Here is a 22,443-nt window from a genome sequence, read left to right as displayed (position 1 = left end):
AGGTTGCTATCTGTGGTATTGAATACTCCAGAAACAATCTTAGATCAGGAGAGCCCATGTTAGGAATGTCATATGATATTGTTCCAGCTACCCCCACCCAAAGAATATCAGCCAACAGGAAAATTTGTTATTGGTGGACTTTCAAGTAGAACCCTATTCAGATGTTTATTTTGAAGAGTCCTGTCAAAACGTACTAATATTTCATACCAAAAGTAAAAACTCAACATGCTATCCATTAATCTATTATTCCAGTGGAACTTGAAAGTTTACTAGTTCTCAAACTAGATTTAACATCTTTCTCCATCATGCACTTGCCTACATTAGTTGTATGCAAATATGTCCCCCAACCCACCCATGAGAGTGAAAGTAGCATGAGGGCACAATGTCACTCATCTGTAAATGGGTGTATTTGATGTGTCAAGGGTGGGGGGTGGGAAAAAAAATGATGTGTCAAGTACTTTAATGCCTGTGTATGTGTGTATATATATATATATATATATGTATATGTATATGTATAGGTATTTATATATCTATACATATGCTTTGCTCCTAAGATACATCTGTTATGCCTTTAAGCAATGAAAATAACTATAGTTTTTAAAAAGCAGTCACTAAAAATACTTGCTTTGTATATTTTACCAAGTGTGTTTAACTATTACAATAATACTTAGAAAATGAAAATTTGAATAGGTATAATTTTCTATCTACCATGTTCCAACAATCATAATACCAATTGTTGGTTTATGTTTATGAACACAGATATTACATACATTAACGATGTGCATGAAAAATGACACAACTTTTTTAAGAGGACAATTTGGTAGTTCTATCTCAAAATTTGAAATGTGTGTGTCTTTCAGCCTAAAAAATCCAGTTCTAGGAATGTATCTTACAGAAATACTCATACAAGTGTGCAAAGAAATATATATATATATATATATATATATATATATATATATATGGATGTTTTTACATTGCTTGTAAATATATGAATATAAGTCATATTTTTATTAAATAAATTTTAGTATTCTATACAGTACTATATCATATAACTTAAAAAAATGAGATAAAGCTACTGTTCAATATCACTCATCATCAGAGAAATAAAAATCAAAACCATGATGAGATACCACCACACACTTGTCAGAATGGCTAAAATTAACAACACAGGAAACAACAGATGTTGGCAAGGTTGTGGAGAAAGGGGAACCCTCTTACACACTGTTGGTGGGAATGCAAACTGGTACAACCACTCTGGAAACAGTAGGAGGTTCCCCAAAAGGTTAAAAATAGAATTACCATACAAGTCAGCAGTTGCACTACTAGGTATTTACCCAAAGGATACAAAAATACAGATTCAGGGATGCCTGGGTGGCTCAGTGGTTGAGCATCTGCCCTTGGCTCAGGCCCTGATCCCAGGATCCTGGAATTGAGATCCATATCAGGCTCCCCACAGGGAGTTTGCTTCTCTCTCTGCCTATATCTCTGTCTCTCTCTCTCTCTCTGTCTCCCATGAATAAAGAAATAAAATCTTAAAAAAATACAGATTCAAAGGGGAATATGCACCTCAATGTTTATAACAGCATGATCAACAATAGCCAAACTATGGAAAGAGCCCAAATGTCCATTAACTGACAAATGGATAAAGAAAATGTGGTAAAAAAAAAAAAAAAAAAAAGATGTGGTATATATATGTGTGTGTATATGTGTATTTGTGGTGTATATGTGTATTGTATATACATATACACACATATACACATGATGAAATATTAGTCATCAAAAAGAATAAAATCTTGCCATTTGCAATGACATGGATAGAGCTAGAGTGTATTATGCTAAGCAATATAAGGAGTCAAAGAAAGACAAATACCATATGATTTAACTCATATGTGGAATTTAAGGGAAAAAAAAACAGATGAACATAAGGGAAGGGAAAAAGAGAAAGAGAGGGAAGCAAACCATAAGAGATTCTTGACAATACAGAACAAACTGAGGTTTGATGGAGGGAGATGGGCAGAGGATGGTCTAAATGGGTGATGGGGATTAAGGGGGGCACTGGAATAAAACATTGCATTTTATCATAAAAGCAGTAAAGATGCATGTAAAAAGTAAACATCTAATAAACGTGAGTGAAATTTCTATACATATCCACCTATTATTAACTGAAGGACAGGGATCAAGAAAAAAGCTGTTCAAGGTCAGGCATCATCAGCCAAAGCAAATAGAAAAACTAGAACTTGGAAATTCTTTGTTTCTGGAGATCTAGTTGTGTAGTGGCCTTGAAAATCAGGGAGTTGGTCTTATTACTAGATCTCCCCTAAACATACCTGACCCAACTTAGTAAGAATTTAGGTTAAACAGGGACCAACCAATGATTACAGAACCCTCAAATAGCAACAACCCTTTAAAAGAGTTCTAGGACCTATATAATTATCTTGGAATTCTATTCTTCTCCTCCTAATTTATATCCCACAGTCTCTAGGGGAAATATCAAGTATTGTTTGCTAATTAGACTTCTAGTACTCCCTCCAGAAATTGCTGCTGATTTAGCTTGTGATTACTGGAAACAAATACAAGTTGTAGGTTAGGAATCAAATATTTGAATTTTCCATCATATATATATATATATATATATATATATATATATATATATATACATACACACACACTCTCTCTCTCTCTCCAGGGAATTTTTATTTTCTAGACTATTTGAGATCACCATATGGTAAAAAGCTTAGGCAATATATTAGACTGGGTTTAAGAGACTTGACCTTCTTCTAGATCGGATCAGATGACCCAGAGGGTCACAGCAAGAGCACCTGTCATTGTAGTCGGAGTAGAGTGCGGGCGGGGGGGGGGGGGGGGGGGCTGCAGATAGAGTCAGAGACTGACTGAAAAAGACAGGTTGTTTCTCTAAAGTGGCCAAATGCCTGGAGCTGGAGCAAAAATACAATACACAGGCAAGAAGGAAGTCCAAGAAAGGGAGGCACAGGGTAAGTTTGAGGAGAGGTGTATTACACCCACCTGAAAGCTGAATCAGGAGGTCTGAAGCCAAATCATCAAGAGGAGCTATCTTTCCGTCTCTTCCAGGAGAGGATGACAAGTGAGGTGAGGAATAAGGGCAAGGTGCAACAGGGCTGGTGTTAGCTGAGGCTGGCCAAAGGGCAGCCCTGACCTTGACTCTAGATCCTAAAGATTTCAGTGGGCCCAATCTGAAGACACATACAGAACAGAGTATCGAATAAGGGTTGTGAGAAGCAGAGAGTTAATTAGGAAAACTAGAGATAGATCCAAATAGTATACTGAATTTGTAAAAAGCTCCCAACATAGATGTGAGCAAGAGCCAGAGTCAATGAGAGCTGAACATGGGATAATTGACTTTCTCTTGGTTCAAATTTGTTTGACCTCTGATCCTCTCCAGATCAGTCTCTTACTTTGGCTTCATGTCATGACCCCACACTCTACGTTTTGGAATGTCTCAGAGTTTAATCTTAGGACTCTTTCCCTTCTTAATTTACATCCTCCCTCTTGGTGATCCTATTCAGTAATGTAGCTGTAAGTACTAACCGTATGTTAACTACCCTCAATTTTTCCAGACTTAGAGATTTCTAAAAGTTTCTGGAATGTTAAAGACCTCTCCAAACTTAATCCAACTCCCTGTTCAGCCCCTCTACTTGGATGTCTACTAGGGATCTCAAATATAAAATGTCTAAACTAGATCTCCTCCTTGAAATGTAAACAAATGACAATGTATGATTTTTAACTATCCTTTTATTTGTAGCTATAATGTCTATATTGCTTTCTAGACTCAAGGGAGCTAAAAGGAGTCACTCCTTATGATTACTTAAAACCACATAAATTGGGATCCCTGGGTGGCTCAGCAGTTTGGTGCCTACCTTCAGCCCTGGGCATGATCCAGGAGACCGGGGATTGAGTCCTACATAGGCTCCCTGCATGGAGCCTGCTTCTCCCTCTGCCTGTGTCTCTGCCTCTCTCTCTCTCTCTCTCTCTCTCTCTCTCTCTGTGTGTGTGTCTCTCATGAATGAATGAATAAAATCTTTAAAAATAAATAAATAAAACCACATAAATAACTCAAAATGTAAAATTAATTTTTAAGTGTATTTGCATACATGTTCATTTACACACTCCCTTAGCAAGATTCTACAATTAACCACACTCAGTAATTCAAAGAGACATAGACCCTATCCTCAAAAGAACCTAGCATCAAGTAGGAGACAGAGACACATACCAAATGTGATGAGGCCAATAAGAGAAATGCAATAGGAATAATTCTTCCTTGAGGCCCATTTTTAATTACACACTATGGAACAACACCTCTCATAGATTTCCAGTCTTGGCAATATTAGCTTTATCCTGAAAACGAGAAGAGTTGTAGGTAAATTCACAACCATGGTAATAGCCAAAAATCTCATAAATTGTGTATGTGTCAGGTACTGTGCTAAGTATTTTAGAAGCATCATCTCATTTCATCTTTATGCCAACTTTATGAAGAAGTTACCATAATTACTACCATTTTATGGATTAGAAAATAGAGGTTTAATGCATTTCAGTACTTATCCTAAGTCACCTCAAGTAATAGGATGAGCATATCCATATCCTTTTTTGTTTTTTACCACACACTTTTTTTTTATTATATTAAAATCAGGCAATGGTCTGACAATAAAAAGGCTGCTTATGGAATACTGTTATGTTCAACTTTACTTACAGGATATTAAATCCTTAGAACTAAGGTATCCCCCCAAAAAAGATTAATGGAAACATCGATTGCTTTTCAGACTTGATAGTTGCTGCTTCAATAGGTGGTTTTGCAGAAACACTAAATTAAAAAAAAAAAAAACCTTTAGAACACAATGAATTGCATTTATTTCAGTATGCATCCACATCTCAGCATTTAGTGGTCCTGAACAGAAAAGTGGAAAAACGCAGCAATTTGCCAGGAAGTCAAGCCTGCCAATTTCGGGGATCTGCTGTGCACACCAAGTTTTTTTTCTCCATCCCTGCTGAGGACCATGAGACACAGCAGCACCAAAAACAAAGCATGCATCAAATCCAAGGTTCTTTTTGTTCCAATTGTCAGATTCCAAACTAGACCCAAATGGATTGTAAGATGACCACGTAAGAACCCTGTTTAAAATTTCTTCAATTGTTAAAAGCAAAAGCAATTACAGAAAACAGTTCATTCAGAGGGATCGTGTGTGCTTACAAGTATCTTCTATGGCCTTTCTCCAAGTTTTACCACCAAGCACTTTGAGAGCTGGCAGGTCTGAGTACCCCTGGTGACTGTTCTTTTCACTTTATCAAAACCTGAGCTAAAAAACAGTATCAGCAGACGATGACAGCAGAGGGTGGCAGGGCTGAGGACCCAATATTCATTCCCAGGCTGGTGGAGAGTGAGTAAATATTCCAAACTAAACAAGGGAAGTTAGAGACTCTTTCCAACCTTACCTGATGGCTTTGGCCAAAACAAGGAAGTGTTGGGTGGTGATGATGCAAAAAGGGACTTGAGGAGAAAGGAAAATGCAGCACCCCTCCATTAAGGTGGGCGAGAAGATATGGGGAAAGCCCTGAATTCCTCACCAAAGGCCAATTTCAGAGGGGAGCAGAGGGGGTTACAATCTATGCTTCGGCTGAGGATGGTCATGGGAAGTGGAGAAAGGATGATGGCTTGGAGTGGGGAGGGCATCATTTAAGACTTAAAAAAAGAAACCAGGGGTGCAGTTGAAGCACCCCTGCACACCCAGCAGTAGTCCCCCAGGCTATGACCTGAAACCTCGATGCCTATTCTAGCAAGCCACTCCAAGCTGGAGGGCTATTGCAGGGACAGAGGGGTCAATGGAAGGAGGGAGGGAGCCAGCAGGAGGAGAAGGGGAGAAAGCAGAGACCCCAGGCCTTGTAATCAGCAACAGGGTGATTGTGTGATGTGTCTTTTCACAGTTGAGTTAGCTGTGCCCCACCAGTTATGATGGGAATCAATCTAAATATACTTTCTTGATCCCAGAAATTTAACTATGTAGGCAGTGGTTACACTTCACAGTATGATTTGTTATAGCATAGCATGTATCTCAAATGGACAAAAAATTAGTATCATTTACAGTATCTTAAGATAAATTGCCTTTGAATGGGAGCTTCCTTTCCAGTACTTTTTTTTTCTTTTTTTTTTTTTTTAAGATTTTATTTATTTATTCATGAGAATACACAGAAAGCAGAGAGAGGCAGAGACACAGGCAGAGGGAGAAGCAGGCTCCATGCAAGGAGCCTGACATGGGACTCAATCCCTGGTCTCCAGGATCATGCCCTAGGCTGAAGGCGGCGCTAAACCGCTGAGCCACCAGAGCTGCCCCCCTTTCCAGTACTTTTGAGGTCTACAAGATGTATCTAGAAAACGTACTACTGTGGACATTTTTAAGCAAGTGACTGCTTAAATCGAATGGGGTAGGGAGAGGGCCTGTGGTTTCTCTTTTTGATTAATTGCTGTAACACTGTCCTTGGAGCAGCTGAGGGAGTTTCATGTTTTCTTTAGAGATCATTAGGCGCCAGAGCTCTTGCAGGACAACTTTGATGCTATATGAATTCTGCCATTTTACTAGCACTGATATGGCTCTTGGGTCCACCACTCCATTAGAATTATTAACTCCATTCATATTAATTTTTGTTACAAATCTTACAAAGGGGGGTGCTTCTGGTATTTAGGCCCACATTCTATTTTAAGGCTATATATTCGGTTTTCATAAATTGTTCTTGGAGGCCCAATTATCAATCATCCCTGTCCATCTTAGAAGTGTCATATCTTTGTCATCTTCTAGACCTCAGCTAACTGTGCCACCTCCTACTCCTTTCTGGCCTTCTTCCAGTTCTTCCCACAGTCGAAAATTGCAAGACTTTTACTCCCAAGCCTGTGGTGGCTGTCATCTTGTGTCCCAAATCCATATCCTTAACCACTATTCTAAACTACCTTCTCACAATTGGTGACCCCGCTTTAACTAATAATAATGGTGCTGGGTTTCTAAATATTTATACTAAAATAAAAGAATAAATCTACAAATCATCTAAATAGTGAATATTCATTATATTTTAGTTATAATCCCCAATCACTAAAGATAATTGATAAAAAGGACTATAGCATAAAAAGTCATGAAATGTTGGGTTCAGTTTTTCAAAGTTCATAAAGATACCAGATTAATCATTTCAAGTTTCCTGCTGATTGCCTTTGGAAATAAGTTCTTGGTCTTAAATACATTCTGTGTTTTGGGCCTTCTCTTATTACTACAACATAGATAATCTAAGATGGAAAAATCATCAGACTTGGAAATGCTAAGAGAATAGAAGCCAAAGCCTATAAGAAAATAGTCTTCTAAATTTATTATCTCTTATGCATTGATTTATCACATATGGTGGGAATTTAAACCAGATGTATGCTTACTAGAAGAGGCTATCCCAAGACGGACAGGGGAGAGGAATGTGACCTCAGCTTGAAAGTAGAGAATCAGAACTTGGTGGTGGTTCAGAAGTTTCCTTTTATGATGGTTATATAATAGAATAAAAGTTCTTCATCTTTTCAAATTAACTAAGACTTCATTTCTTAATCTGGAAATTGTTGAAACTTCTGGCTTTTGCAATGCAATATTTTCATATTGGGAAAGACCATAAACTTTCTGAGTAACTCTTGCTTAATCTAAAGCAAAACATTTTTGGAAAATACAGCTCTTATATGTAAATATTAACATTTACACATTCGCATTCGTTTCATTCTCATCTGGAATTTAGATATCATATTTTAATAGCTAGAATTCAGTAACATATCTTTGCCATCTGCTTTTTTTTTAACTGAAGCTTTAAAAAAATCTATTCTTTCAAGTCACATCTAAGGAAAAAAAGAGACTTAGCCTAACATGAGTAATCTACCTATCGTTATGTAGTCTTTATTTTTTAAAACTTGAAAATTACTATTAAAGAAAATATTTCCCATAATAAATGCTTTAGTTTGGGAACAGTCTGAACAAAAAAAAAAAACACAGTATGGAACAACTTTACAGTCATTTCTCCACTTTTTGAAGGGAAATTATCTTGAAAATCATTAATTGAGCAAAGAGATATTTCTCAAAAGCACTTTTGATTTAGTTTTCAGTTTATTTTTACAGTACACTTAGGCGTGCCTGGGTGGCTCAGTCAGTTAAGCGTCTGCCTTCAGCTCAAGCCATGATCCCAGGTTCCTGGGATCAAGCCCCACTCAGGCTCCCTACTCAGCAGGGAGTCTTCTCTCTTTCTCAAATAAATAAAATCTTTTAAAAAATACACTCATGTGATAAGATATTTTTTAAAAAATTAAAAGATAATTAGCCAATTGTAGACAGTTTCTATCCCAAGAGAAAAACTTGACAACTGGAGACATGCACGTGTACACATATACTTGTATATTGACTGTCAGAAAGAGTTAATTTGTTCAAAGCTAGAGTGGTCATTGACAATCTGAAACACAGAAAAAAGGTATTTTCTTTATAAGGAGTTATTGGTAGGAAATGAAACACATGTTTAAAAGAAACTACCTAAATATTTCATTGTATGTCTATGAACTGCCAAAACAATTGATTCATTTGTTTTAACTTCCCTCAAACAAGTATTGAGCAGTCATTGTGTGCTGAACAATTCTAGGCACCAGGGTGGGAAACAAAAAAACATGTAAATGATATGTCTTGCTTACCCAAGCTTAAGGTAATTATACGATAACATTTCTTTCCTATGGATCTAAAATTTGCATGCAGGGAAATGCATAGATATTAAATGTACAATTGGATGAATTTTAACAAAAGTATGTATTCATGTAACTACCACCCCAGTGGAGACATAAGACCCTTCCATCTCCCCTAGAAAGTTCCTTCATGTCTCGCTTCCCAGATAGGCAGGTGTGTTCTGATTTCTATCACCATGGGTTATTATGCTTTTGAAGTCACATAAATGGAATTATATGGTATGTTATCTTTTACTCTGTGCAGTGTTTTAGAGATTTATTCAAATTGTTGTATTAGTACTTTATTACAAATTTCTTTTATATACATACATAACATTTTTTAAAAATCCATAATCCTATTTGCTTCCAGTTACAAACACTGTTAGTCAACTTGTTGTGAATGTAGATTTTCATTCTCTTGGATAGGAGTAGAATTGCTGGGTCATTAGGTGTATAATATTATAAGAAGCTCCCAAACAGGGCAGCCCAGGTGGCTCAGTGGTTTAGCCCCGCCTTTGGCCTAGAGTGTGATCCTGGAGACCCCCTCATCACTCCCTGCATGGAGCCCGCTTCTCCCTGTGTCTCTGCCTCTCTCTCCGTGAGTCTCTCATGAATAAATAAATAAAATATTTTAAAAAAAGAAGCTCCCAAACAGTTGTCCAAAGAGATTTTTTTAAAAATATTCATTCATTAGACAGAGAGAGAGAGCATGAGAATGGGAGAAGAGCAGAGGGAATAGGAGAAGCAGACTCCCCACTGAGCAGGGAGCCAGATGCAGGGCTCCATCCCAGGACTCCCAGATCATGACCTGAGCCGAAGGCAGATGCTTAACTGACTGAGCCACCCAAGTGCCCGTGTCCAAAGAGATTATATCATTTCATACTCTTATCAGCAGTATATGAGAGTTCTACTTGTACAACATGCTCGCCAACAATTGATGATATCAGTCTTTTCGTTTTAGCCATTTTAGTGGGTATGAGGTGAAATTTTAATGTGGTTTTAATTCATATTTCCCTGAAAACTAATGATGTTGAGTATCTTTTCCTGTGCTTACTGGCCACTTTCAAAGCTGCTTTTGTGAAATACCTGGTTTTTGCATATTTAAAACTTTTTTATCCTTTTATTTTAATTTGTATGTGTCTTTTATGTATTATTATATAAGTTCTTTACCAAATCTACATATTAAGAATATTTTCTCTAGGGATGCCTGGGTGACTCAGCCTTTGGGCATCTGTGATTCTGGAATGCCTGGATCAAGTCCCACATCAGGCTCCCTGCATGGATCCTGCTTCTCCCTCTACCTATGTCTCTGCCTCTCTTTCTCTGTCTCTCTCTCTCATGAAAAAATAAATAAATAAAATCTCTAAAAATAATAATATTTTCTCTCAGTGTATGGCTTACATTTTTTATAGATTTTAATTTTTTAGAGATTTCTTTTAGATTAACAGCAAAATCGAGCAGATGGTATAGAGAATTCCCATCTACCTCCTGCCTCTACATATGCATAGCCTCTCCCACTGCAACTTCCACTCAACACCCTGGACCAGAGTGTTACATTTGCTACAGTCAATTGACACATCTTTATCACCTGAAGTCCATAGTTCACATTAGGGTCCATGCTTGGTGTTGTACAGTGGGTTTAGACAAATACGTAATGTGATATGCATCCACCATTCTAGTATCATATCACACAGAGTTCTTTCAATACCCTAAATTCCTCTATATTCTATGTGTTCATCCTTTCATACACCCATCCTTTGACAATCACTGATCTTTCTACTGTCTCTGTAGTTTTGCATTTTCCAGGATGTCATATAGCTGGAATCACATGTAGCTTTTTCAGATTAGCTTCTTTCACTTAGTAACATGTACTTAATGTTCCTGCATGTCTTTTCATGGCGTGATAGTTCATTTCTTCTTAATGCTGAATAATATTATTCTGGACACACTGTGGTTTATTTATCCATTAACTTACTGAAGGACTTCGTGATTGTTTCCAAATTTTGGCAATTGTGAATAAAATTGCTTTAAACAGCTGTGTGCCGGTTTTTGTGTGGACATAACTTTTCAGCTCATTTGGGTAAATACCCAAAAACACAATTCCCAGACCATGTGGTCAGAGAATGTTAAGTTTTGTAAGAAACTGCCAAATTGTCTTCCAAAGTGGCTGTGCCATTTTGCATACCCATTAGCAATGAATGAGAGTTCCTCTTGTTTCATATTCTTGCCAGCATTTGGTGTTGTTAGTATTTTGGATTTTTGCCATTCTGATAGGTGTATAATGGTATCTTATTGTTATTTTAATTTGCAATTGTATAATGACAAGTGACAGTAATCAACTTTTCATTTTCATATGCTTACTTGCCATTCATATATCTTCTTGGATGAGGTGTCTATTCATTTTTTAATCATTATTTAATTAGATTGTTCTAATGTAAGAATTTATTATACATATACATTGTAAATAGATTAACACAATCAAGCTAATTAACATTGCCAATACCTCACATAGTTAAGATTTTTGTGTGTGGTAAAAATACCTAAGGTCGACTCTTAAATATGGGCTGTTTCATGAATTTGCATGTTATCCTTGCATAAACACCATGCTAATCTTCTCTGTATCATTCCAACTTCGGTATATGTATGTGCTGCAGAAGTGAATACTTAAGGTTTACTTTTTTCCATACATTTTTACAGTTGTTTCAACACCATTTGTTTAAAAAAAATTCCCTCACTGAACTGACTTGGGACATTGGTAATCTCCAGTATACTATATGTATATGATCTATTTTTGATTTCTCTATTCTCTATACACATACACACGTATTTTATATGGTGTTGTTTAATTCAAGCTGGATTCATTATTATATTTTTATAATAATGCATATACATTCTATTTATTATTTAAATTTTAAACTTTTTTAAAAAAAATCCATTTTAAGAAGTTAAAATTAAAACATTTTCATGGTTCCCTAAAAATATTGGGAGCCATAGGCACTATACCTAAAGCTAATTGGACCTGACAAGCTAGGTTCTGCACATGTAGCCCTGTCAGAAACTGGGTGTAGAGGCCTGTGAAAGTTTCCTTAGGAGCACATGGTAGGCTTGTAGGCTCTAAAAGTAGCAAATACCTAGGGGCCTGTGATAGTTTACTTTCAATGTTATATTTTCATTGTATTATCCCTATGACTAAGTCTCATTTAATACTATTATACTGACTTAATTGGTCTATGGGGAATTAAGGAAAATATCTTTTCAGTCAGGGTTCTTAGTCATAAGCAACAGAAGCTGCCTTTGGTCAACCAAGCAAGACAAAAGCTTGAGGTATTTATTAAATAGCATGAGGTAGTTCACAAAATGGTTGGGATGTTTGGAACATTAGGCTCAAGGTTAAGCCTCAGGAAGAATGCCCAAACCCACCTGCCATGAATGAATCTAAGGAGGAAAATGTTGCCACCACCAGCCACTAGAAGTTACAGTTTGCCCCACTGCAGTTCTGTACCAGGAAAGCAGTTTCAGTGTTATCATTACAGTCATTGATGTCAATTATCATTTTTGCCAAGAATTCAGTATTGCAGCTCCTGTGCTGCTAGTGCAGTGTGAGAGACTGAATGTTTCATTAATAATTATATAAAAACACTTTGCCACATATAAGACCCAAAATATCTGAAAAACAGAGTCAAGAAAATAAGGAATTCTCCATTTCTCAAGAAAACAAAAACGTGACATAGTATACATCCTCAAGAAGCTCACGGTTTTCTGAAAGAGGTAAGCATATGCATAGCTATTGGTGAAACCATTTTCCTATGTAATATAAGCGAAATGATAAGGGAACAGAGAGGAGGAAACAATTTCAAATGAGCATTTGAGCCCTGAAGAAAAAGCAGGATTTTGATGGAACATTCTACGATAGAGGGAACCAAGTGGGCAGATAAGCAGAGTTAAATTGCAGAGTGTATTTGAGGTTTTAAAATTTACAACTTTAACAAACCAAATACTTTTTTTTTTTTTTAAAGACTTCGGGAAAAAAAAATAAAGACTTCGGGAGGTTCTAGAAATTGTTGAGTTAATTGAGAATACCTTTTTTTTAAAGATTTTATTTATTTATTCATGAGAGACACAGAGAGAGAGAGAGGCAGGCTCCATGCAGGGAGCCTGACCTGGGACTCGATCCCGGGTCTTCAGGATCACGCCCTGGGCCAAAGGCGACGCTAAACTGCTGAGCCACCTGGGCTGCCCCAAATACTATTTTTATACAAGTAATTGTATTCCTTTATAAACTAGTTTTCCCTGGACCATGATAATTATCAACTGACAGTTGGGGGTGCCTGGGTGGTTCAGTCAGTTGGGCATCTGACTCTTGATTTCAGCTCAGGTCATGATCTCAGAGTTGTAGGATCAGGCCCAGCTCAGGGTTCATACTCAGTGGGGAGTCTGCTTGAGATTCTTTCTCTCCCTGCCCCTCCCCCTCCCCCTGCTCTTGCTCTCTCTCTCTCTCTTTTTCTTGCTTGTGCATGCCCTAAAATAAATAAATAAATCTTTTTTAGAAAATTATCAACTGATAGGTCTGTGAACCGGGGTTAAGGACTGCTTAATTTTAGGAATCAAGAGATCCGTTTAAGTTTGAAGGGGGCAGAAGGCAGAAATCAAGGCTAAAGAGAATATATGTGTTAAAGAAATTGAAGATACTTTAACTGGGAGAAACAACCTATAATTAGAAGAAATATTTAAGTGACAATGGTGTTCTTAATTTAGAAAAGACTTCTGTATATTTGAAGAGACAGAATGAAAAGGGATTATAGATGATGAAAAGAAGAATGAATGAGATGAGGAGGATAGAGGAGGATTCTCCTGGGGGAAGGTATGGGAAATCAAAGACATTGAAAAGAGGAACATTTATTTACATAAGCTGTGAAGGAATAAAGAAAATTTAAAGGTATTCTAGAAGTGGAAAGGAAGAAAGGCCAAAGAGATCATTTACCAGTAACTTTGATCTCTGTGGAGTAGGAGGTTGAAGGTTAAATCATTTCTTAATAGGAGTTTCTAGAAAGTAAGCTTTTTTTTTTTTTTTAAGATTTATTTATTTAGGGCTCCTGGGTGGCTCAGTGGTTGAGCTTCTGCCTTTGGCTCAGGTTGTGGTCCTGGGGTCCTGGGATCAAGTCGTGCGTAGAGCTCCCCACGAGGAGCCTGCTTCTCCCTCTGTGCCTCTGCCTCTCCCTCTATGTCTCTCATGAATAAATAAATATTTTATTTATTTATTTATTTATTTATTTATTTATTTATTTATTTATTTATTTATTTTCACACACAGAGTAGGGAGGGGCGGAGGGAGAGAGAGAATCTCGAGCAGACTCTATACTGATCATGGAACCTGACATGGGGCTCTATCCCACAACCTCAAGATCACAAGTTGAGTAGAAATCAAATGTCAGATGCCCAATCGACTGAACCATCCAGGTACCCCTAGAAAGTAAACTTTTGCGTGGCCTGTTCCCTCTGTCCTGAATGCTTTTTCTCATCATGTAGCTTATCTCTCATCTTCCTCAATGAGTCCAACCCTCACACCGTATCTAAAACCTCCACCTGCTTCCTGCAGTCCTGAACTCCTCTACCCTCTCCTTTTTCTTTTTTTTTTCCATAGCTCTTATCACCTTCAAACATACTTTATGATTTATTTGTTTTTTTGTTTTCTGTTATTTGTCCCCTCCCACTAGAATGTAAGGTTACAGGACAGAGATTTTTGTCTCTTTTGTTTACTGAGAATGATGGCTGATCCTCAATAAATATTTGTTGAATGAATAGAAAAGTTGATGTTGAATTGAGGGCAAGAAAAAATAGAAGAGAGCTTTTGGAAGAGTTATAGTTGAAAACAGGACTGCTAGTTGGTTTAAACCACATTATTGTACTACTTTTTCAAAATATTGACATACTTTTGTAACAGTTGGTAAACATCTGCCCAGGCAACCTTGGCTTCTCTCCCAGGCCCTCTGTTAGCAATTAAAGGGTAAATACAGGGTGCAGCTAGGAGCCTCTCTAAGACCCTGCTATGTCAGTTCAAGGTCCATACCCTTCCTGTACTAGTTTAAAATTTTGAATATATAGACAGTGTTAAGAAATCAGTAAGAGGGGCACCTGGGTGGCTCAGTCATTTAAGCCTCTACCTTCAGCTCAGGTCATGATCCCAGGGTCCTCGAATGGAGCTCCATATCATATCAGACTCCCTGCTCAGCGGGGAGCCTGCTTCTCCCTCTCCCTCTGCCATTCTCCTTGCTTGTATTCTCTGATTCTATCTGTAAAATAAATAAAATCTTTTAAATGATTTTTTTTAATTCAATAAAAGATAACCTAACGGATTCCTGGGCAGGCCAGGTTGAGATAAAAAGTGTGAATTTAGAGAGAGCCATGTCAACAAAATTCCATGACTTCCTCCAGCAATTATGAGGCTGGAGACCACACAGTAACAATAGAGATGATCCAGAAAGACCAGATGTGATCAATGAGAGAACACAGGCTAGAGATTTAAGGTACTAGGAGGACCTTTCTTTTGGATGGTTGACAATGGAATCCAGGTTAAGGGTAAAATGTCATTAGGAAATAAAATAAAAAATAAAATGTCATTAGGAGACTAATGGGTTTGAGGATATGGGAGGGCTCCCATCATGAGAGAATCCAGAATGGTGGATCACCCTACTACCCAACTCGCTTCAACTTTAGGGCTAAAAGAGCAGAGAGTGTCAACATCAATAATGTTTTCCAAGTGTAATATAGATCTGAGGACCTTGCCATTTCAATTTTAAATTGAAGCAATACCTCTTTATCATGTTTGTCTTGACCATTACACAGAACATAGTATGTGGTCATCTACGACATGGTACCTGTTCTCGAGATGCTTGTCATCTAGTGGGAGATGCAAGACTGACATTCTTCAAACAGCACATGCCACTTATAAGATTATGTATTATAGATCATAAATACAATTTGAGGGATGCCTGGGTGGCTCTGCAGTTGAGCACCTGCCTTTGGCCCAAAAGTACTGGAAAGGGGGGCAGCTCTGGTGGCTCAGCGGTTTAGCACCGCCTTCAGCCTAGGGCATGATCCTGGAGTCCCAGGATCGAGTCCCACATCAGGCTCCCTGCACAGAGCCTGCTTCTCTCTCTGCCCATGTCTCTGCCTGTCTCTCTCTCTGTCTCTCATGAATAAATAAATAAAATCTTTAAATAAATTAGATAAATAAATACAATTTTACTTTAAATCCTACAAAACCAATATAAAAACAGTGAGTAATAGGCAGCATCTGGCAATCATCCACTGTTCTCTTAGACTCCATCACTAGGATGTATTATGGTTTTAGCCTCCCTAGAGAATTCTGTATGCCAGTGAAAGTGTTACCTTGAGATTGTGTTTTAAAGTATTCAAATCCCTTTGAAATGTAATGCTTGTTATCATTGCTGTGATTAACACCTGTACAAGCTCTGGACCACATCATTCCCATTCCAGATTTCCTCGTTAGAAAGAGAAGCTCTGATAATACCTATCCCCTTGCCAAGTAACTATTTCTGTACCCTTTCTTTCACTTTGCAAGAGGTTTTGATTTGCTGTTTGTTTGAATGTTATTAGCAATCTGCAAAATGCAGATCCTGCTCGGGTTTCTACTCTTAAATCACACAGTAATCTGTGTTGATTTTAAGTTAATTTGGATCTACTTTTCAGTCTAGACATACGTTTGCCTTGCAGTAACAGGTGATATCATCCCTACATAGGAATATGCTCTTTTTAAAGCCAGCTGTGAATGAATGTACAATATTTTTATGAGAAACTATGTAGTGATAGCACTGCTTGTCTTTGAGAGGTGGGGGTACGACAAGAATGATATATTTCTTCCTTAGCTTATTATAATTAGAGATATTTGTAAGAAAATTGAATCACTGTTGCTTAAGTGTTGCTCAGCTCCTGCTGATCAGTTCTCACTCATTGGCACCATCCTTTGTGGTATAATAGTTAGTTGCTGTGGAGATGATTATCATGTCATGGAGAAAAGAGACAGGAATTTAAATGAAGAATGAGCAGCAGGAGCAAAAGAACATGCCAAAACCCAAAGATTTCATTCAGTTTAATTTTCTCTTACCTTTTTAATGTGTGTGGTATATCATAAAGTTGGATAAATCAACCTACGTAACATAGCTTCAGGGTTAATGATGACTAAGAACAAAAGGAAAATTTAAAAGAAAAGGCAAGATATAAGACTGATATTCTTTTTATAGAGGCAAGACTAGGTTCAAGTTAATAAAAATGTAATAATAAACATATACTCTTGGGCCATACCACCATACTCTAGATAAACAATGAAGCTGTTTAGACAGTTCTGTTGCAGCCCAACTTTTGATGAGTTGTTGAGGTAAGGCATCATTCAACAAGCAGAAAGCAGAATGCTGAGATAGAGAGTGGGCTTTGTAACAAGCAGAGCTGGACTGAGTATCACAAGGCAATACTTTTAGGCAGGTCACTTAATCTTCTTTGAACTTCAATTTCATCAACTATAAAATTGAAACAAATTTGTAGGATTGTTTTCTGGGCTATTAACTGGTATGGTCTCATATAGTCATACCAGCTATTTACAACCAATGTCTGTTCTGTTTGGTCATTTATTCTGTGAGGTCAGTGCCCGTTCTGCATTAATTATTAAATATTCTGAATGTCATCTACGTTAGGACAGAATAGCCTATGCTGCAATAACATATTGTGAAATCTCAGCAGTTTAACACAATGGCGTATTTTTTTGCTCTCATACATTCCAGTGTGGATCTGGCAGCTGTCCTCCTTCTTGTGACTAATGGCTCCTAATCCAAGAGATCATTGTAACAGAAGAGAGATGGAGGAAGCATACCTGTTTTTAACTTCCTTGACCCCCAAGGAGACATATGTTATTTCTGTTTAGTCCATTGGCCAGAACTAGTCACATGGCTCCATTCTATCTGCAAGGGAGGCTAGGAAATGTGGAGAAGGCTATGGAGTCATTGGTGAGCACTAAGTGTCTTGCCAGATCACCCCTCGTTTGGAGAGGATTAGATGAGATAATATAAAAGATTTCCTAATGAGCTAGGTCAAACCACAAAGGCTGATCCCAGTTTAAGGTTTGACGTGAATAGTGACTTGATTGGGATAATTTTCACTTTCACCTGAAACCAGAAAAGAAACATGCAAGGATGCACACGAAATTGACCAAGGATATAGGATAGTGCATGTTGAATATAGCATCCCAGGGCCTCCACCTACTTTGCTCCCTATGGAAGCATATCTCTGGTTCAGCAGCCTCAGCAGCCCATGTAAGGGAGGAATTTGACAGGTCAGAGGAGCCCAGACCAGGGGTTTGCTGCCTTTTCACTATTTTAGACTGGGATGGATAGTGGTAGTGTAGAGCAAGAAGGGCAGGAATCAACACACAAGGGACCACCCTATTAGCATAAAAGAATTTCTTACTGAGTCACAGTTATCCATTACATGATTTATTCCTTACTGCATTCTTGAGACTACATTAATAAGAACCTCCTGAGTTCATATTTCACATCTGTGGTAGAATTACACTGAATGCTATAAGAGGATGCTAAAGAGGGATCCCTGGGTGGCGCAGCGGTTTGGCGCCTGCCTTTGGCCCAGGGCGTGATCCTGGAGACCCGGGATCGAATCCCACATCGGGCTCCCGGTGCATGGAGCCTGCTTCTCCCTCTGCCTGTGTCTCTGCCTCTCTCTCTCTGTGACTATCATAAATAAATAAAAATTAAAAAAAAAAAAGAGGATGCTAAAGAAAAAGAAAACCCAGCCTTTTCTCCTAAGGAATGTATAATCTAATTAAAGAGATTAAGTCACTATCAGTAAACAAGTCAATAAATGGCAAAATTATACAATGAAAGAACAGTTTAAAAATAGGGCATCATATAATAAGATGTTGATTTTGAGGTACAAATGACAAAAAAAAATGAATGAAAGGAGAAAATAATTACTAGGAAAGTTAATAGAAGTCAGGCACCATTAATTCTCCATAAATAGTTAAAGAATATTTCAGTCCTGCTACCTTTGGTTCAGGTACCAAAGCCAAAAAGTGCAAAGAATTTCAGATTATATTTAGCAATAGGACTGCTTTGAGAGGCTGAAAAAATTTCAACCCAGTTGTTCTGGACAAATTGATACCAGGAGTAGCCTGGATTCTGTGGGAATGGAATGCATATGAGATTTACCCTGGGGCTTCCCAGAAATGCCCGAGGAAGACTGGGGAGACAGAGCAGAGGTCTTGCAGTTAGTTACCCAGCGAGGGGCTAATTAGGAAAAAAAGCCTGGCATTAATATATTCATAGTTTGTAGAACTATTTAAATTCTACTATAATTACAACCATCTGTTTATAATTTCAGTCTTAATACTATATTGTAAGCATTTTCCCATATTCTGAAATAATATTTAAAACATAATTTGTAATGGATAGAAAAGAATAATTCTCAAGTGTTAGATAATGTGTGTTTAAAACATACATTCTTTCATTGTATTTTCATAATATTTATGTGAAGTAGGTACTATTAGTATTGTCACTACTCTACAGATGAAAAATCTGAGTCAAGGAGATCTTAAAGTCACACAGCAAATATCTGATTGAGTTGGGATTAAACCTTAGCTTGCCTGATTTGAAAACCTATCTTTTGGTATATTACATTGCCTTTCTTATTTTGTGCCATCGTGTCAGTACACCACCAATTAATAAACTGATGTGTTGTTAAATATTTAAGTTGTTTCAAAGGGATTTTTTTAGTATCAATAATCTGTGGTAAACCTCTTTACACACACATTTTGTGAAAGTAAGCTTTATATATATACTTACACCTGAATCTCTTTAATAATGTATACTTCTATAGGATGAATTCCTTTAGGAGGAAAATACTGGTAAAGAATGCAAACATTTTAAAGTTTTTGATAGGGGCAGCCCGGGTGGCTCAATGGTTTAGCGCAGCCTTCGGCCCAGGGCCTAATCCTGGAGACCTAGGATCGAGTCCCGCAACGGGCTCCCTGCATGGAGCCTGCTTCTCCCTCTGCCTGTGTCTCTGCCTCTCTCTCTCTCTCTGTCTCTCATGAATAAATAAATCTTTAAAAAAACAAAGTTTTTGATAACATTATTAAATTTTCCAAATGAAACATTATATTAACTATATGTTCACCTGTAGTATATATAAGTGACTGCTTCCCTAAGACCTCCCCACAATGGATACTGTAACTTTAAAATTTTTGTCAGTCTAACAGCAAACCTCAAAAGCTCAGACCCCTCTAAATGTGTGGTCTTTCTGCAGCCACTTGTGTTCTTCATTTGGTAATTGTCCCTCATACAATAACAAATATTGCATTAATTAGTTAATAATTCATTGAATATTTAGCACTAGCTTGTCTTAAATCACAAAAACAGATTTATATTAAAGATTTCATGTTAAGTCCCTGAATTTTATTTAATTTAGGTCAACAGCGTTGCTCAGCTAAAGACACTCTGTAGGTCAGGAGACTTGACTAATCCATATCTGAAATTCCTTCTATAAAGGAAAGGAAAAAAAATATACTATCCTTTAACTTCTTTGTACACATGAAGTTATTGGGGACTCTTGTGTTTGTGGTCCTGTGTCTGTGTTTATGTGTGTATGGGCAGGAGCAGAAGACAGGAGTGCTATTGTATAGTGTGAATGAGATTTAGGAAAATGAAAGGGTGATAAAAAGTAAAATTTTTTCTATTAATTGTTAAGAAAAGAATTTTTAAAGATATTTTGCATATTTCTTTCTGTTTTGGGAGAAATAAAAACCTGCCAGGATTCAGTAAATAAGTTCTAGAAAATATGTATAACTCATCAACTTAAACATAAATAAGCTTATTATTGAAAAATAACTTAAATATTTCCTGGAATATTAAAATTACTTAAAACTTGTAGCACATTTTTTGTCAGTAGTATAATACTACCTTAATTGTATCTGTTCAGCTGACCAAGCCACAGTACCAATAAAGAAACTGCCTTAATTCCTAATTACAGATAAAAATGTCTAGACTGCAAATGTGTGTATTAAAGTGAAAAGCAGTAGTGCGTGACAAAATCTCATTGTATTAAGAGCATAGGCCTTTTATCTGAAAAATCACTAAGTTTGTATCAAATTCTGTCAGTTTCTGGTTGTTTAATTTGGGGGCAAGGGACATTTGTTTAACCTCCTTCAGCCTCACTTCCTAAACCTTAAAATACAAATGCTTATCCTCACCTGCAGCCAGGTTGCAAGGTTTACAGAAGAATATGTTTCTGAAATAACCAGACATACTAGATAGCTAATAAATGTTAACCTGTTTCTTTTTTTTTTTATTTATTTATGATAGTCACAGAGAGAGAGAGAGAGAGAGAGAGGCAGAGACACAGGCAGAGGGAGAAGCAGGCTCCATGCACCGGGAGCCCGACGTGGGATTCGATCCCGGGTCTCCAGGATCGCGCCCTGGGCCAAAGGCAGGCGCTAAACCGCTGCGCCACCCAGGGATCCCAACCTGTTTCTTTATTCAGCATGTTTTTGGTAAATAGACTAGTGACCCTGATCTGTAATTATCTAGCTATCCTGGACTCATCATAATTTGAGATTCTAGTAATATAATTTGTAACAATGTGTCATTCTCACTGAAGGTACTATTATTTTAGAGGGGGAGGGGCGAAGGATGAGAGAGAGAGAATCTTAAGCAGGCACCATGCCCAGCATGGTGCCTCTACATGGGGCTCAATTCCAGGACCCTGAGATCATGACCTGAGCCAAAATCAAGAGTTGAGTGCTTGACCAACTGAGCCATTCAGGCACCCCTCTCACTGAGGGTACTATTAGGTGTGAAGTAAACCGTGTAGGTTTTTATTTTCTATAAACAGGAATCCATGCCAGGTTCCAGAAGATGGGAAAAAAAAGAGGGCAGCCCAGATGCTTAAGCAGTTTAGCACCTGCCTTCGGCCCAGGGCGTGATCCTGGAGACCTGGGATCAAGTCCCGCATCAAGTCCCACATCAGGTTACCTGCAAGGAGCCTGCTTCTCCCTCTGCCTATGTCTCTGCCTCTCTCTCTGTGTGTCTCTCATGAATAAATGAATAAAATCTTAAAAAAAGAGAGAGAGAAAATGGAGGCAAAAGGTCCAAGAATGACAGTAGAATAAAAAATAACTCTTGGAGAATTTTGAGAAAAATGGATTGTTTGAAAGCTGACATTTATTTTGAAAATGAGAAATAGCATTAGATTTATATAGTGAATTTTGTGAATTTTGCAGATACGGTTCAGTGACAAAGCCTTTAATATATTTCATTTAACGGTCTCATAATCTGTTAACTAGCTAAGTGATTTTTATTTTTATGTATTTATGCAGCAAAGTAAATGGCTATTTAAGTGCTTTTTGATGTGTGAAGTGATGTACTTTTTAATTGCCACTTATAAGTGTCCTTAATTTAGTGATATCTCTCCCCTGTCTGTTGATGGTTTTGCTTCTCTGATAAGGCAGAGGACATTTATTTGCTTGTTGGGTGTTATAATGATCCTTTATAAGCATAGTGATAAGGGATTCAATAATGATATGCAAATAGATAAATATGAAGATATATATGAATTGTAGCAAGTTGAAAAAAATTCTCTTTGTAAGTGGCACTGGAATTTATCTTAGGGAAGGAATT

At 37.4% G+C, this 22,443-nt stretch overlaps 1 protein-coding gene, 1 non-coding gene and 1 pseudogene across 2 annotated transcripts in view; 1 reads left to right on the top strand and 2 right to left on the bottom strand.

The window, feature by feature from the left end:
- Nucleotides 1-22,443, top strand: part of NIBAN1 (niban apoptosis regulator 1) — a 212,785-nt gene that overhangs the window by 7,016 nt on the left and 183,326 nt on the right. The window lies entirely within an intron of this gene.
- LOC112648502 (ubiquitin-conjugating enzyme E2 variant 1-like) lies at nt 6,469-6,930 on the bottom strand (annotated as a pseudogene).
- On the bottom strand, nt 11,300-11,410 carry LOC112649042 (U6 spliceosomal RNA). Its single transcript, XR_003129459.1, has one exon. It is a non-coding gene; the product is annotated as a U6 spliceosomal RNA (small nuclear RNA).

The sequence above is a fragment of the Canis lupus genome, chromosome 7 (genome assembly GCF_003254725.2).
Source record: "Canis lupus dingo isolate Sandy chromosome 7, ASM325472v2, whole genome shotgun sequence".
NCBI lineage: Eukaryota > Metazoa > Chordata > Mammalia > Carnivora > Canidae > Canis > Canis lupus.
Note: the sequence above shows the minus strand (reverse complement) of the source record. Positions and strands in the feature narration are given on the sequence as shown.